The sequence below is a fragment of the Eubalaena glacialis genome, chromosome 19, assembly GCF_028564815.1.
Source record: "Eubalaena glacialis isolate mEubGla1 chromosome 19, mEubGla1.1.hap2.+ XY, whole genome shotgun sequence".
In the NCBI taxonomy this organism is placed as follows: domain Eukaryota; kingdom Metazoa; phylum Chordata; class Mammalia; order Artiodactyla; family Balaenidae; genus Eubalaena; species Eubalaena glacialis.
This window is the reverse complement of record NC_083734.1, coordinates 12,895,357-12,896,991: the sequence shown is the minus strand read 5'-3', so window position 1 is coordinate 12,896,991 and position 1,635 is coordinate 12,895,357.

The window sequence follows — 1,635 nt, the reverse complement described above, 5'->3', positions numbered from 1 at the left end:
TCGCTCCCCAGCCAGCCGCCGCGCTCGGCGCGCGCTCATTGGCCTGGCCGCGCGGCCCCCCTCCGGCGCCGCCCAATCAGAGCCCAGGACTCCTGCCCGGCTCCTGGAAGGGAGGGGCCGCGGCGGGCGGTGGCTCTGGAGGGGTACCTCCCCCTGCGGCTGGACCGGCCTCGTCACGCCCCCATCGCCCCGCGGCAGGGTACCTGGGGTCCCCCGAAATCCCTCCAGGCCGCGGCCTGGGCCCCTAAGCTGGGCCTGGAGGGTACGGTTGCTTCCCCCCCAAAACCCTTTGTACCCCAACCATCGCGGCCTGGCAGGGGCAAGGGCGCACCCCCTGCCCCCGGAGTGGGGGGCGGGGATGAGGCGCAGTGAGTACTAGGGGAGGGGCGAAGCGAGATCAGCAAAGAGATGGGGCCCGGGCCCAGGGCCAGGGAGGAAGGCCCTGAATGGTACACTCAGGGGTTCAGCCTTCTGCTGCGTGGGGGGTAGGAGAAACGGGAAGCGGTTTTAACAGAATGCTGGGGTCATAGTCGGATTCTCATTTGGGGAAGGGCTCTGTGAGCAGGCAGCAGGAATGGCGAGCTGGGGCAGGACGTCTTGACCTTCGCGGTAGCCCACCTCTCCCCTGGCGAGCTCATCAACTCTTGGTTCAATTACACTCTACACTTGTGTATCTATCCTCTGGCACCTCACCCCACCACTTGTCCAAGACAGAGCCCCATATCACTCCCCCAAACCTGGCCTCTTATGTCCCTGTCTCAGTCTGGAGCCAGACACCTGGGAGTCATCATAGCCTACCGCTTACCTGTTCCAACCAGTAGATCACCAAGTCCTGCCCACGCTGCTTCTTAAATATCCCTGGGATCCATCCACTTTTTTCTGCTTCTCTGCCCCTCCCTTGGCTCAGGTCACTATCTTCTCGCACCTGAATTGCTACAGCAGTCTCCTCATTGGCCTCCCAGCCCCGTGCAGCCTCATTGCCCTCCCGCACGGCCCCCACCCACTTGCTTTTCTCCACCTGGTGGAGAATATTTTAGAAACACAAGTCCAACTGGTCAGCTCCTGCTTCGGAATCTTCCATGGCTCACCAGTGCCCTGAGAATAGATCTAATCAGGCCCTCCATGACCTCAGTCCTAATCACCTGCCTCACTCCTTTCAGGACTTGGTTCAATGCCCCTTCTGCCAGAAACACTCCCCTATGAGCTCACTGCCCAGCATGGGTTAGCAAGTCCTCTTAGGAACTTCCTTGAAGTGAGCATCTGTTTACCTGCCTGTTCCTCCTCTGGACTGGGAGCTCCTTGAGGGCAAGGACCATGCCTGATTCATCCAGCACAAAGCCTGACACGTTGCTTAAAAGATGTTTGTCGAATGAATAATTAATTGGATATGGCAATTAGGGGGTTGGATGTGTGTGGTTGGAGCTCAGGAAACAGGGCTGGGCCAGTGAGACAGTTTTGGGAGTTGTCCGAAGGGACCCATAGTAGGGCCATGGGAAAGCCTGAGATAACTTCAGGGTAAATAAACAGGGGCTGAGGACAGAACACTTGCTTTTAGGGGGAAAAATTTCTGTACCAGGTAGGATCGTTTTGACTTAGATAACAGAAATTCCATGTAAGAGCCTCAGGGAAGACAGT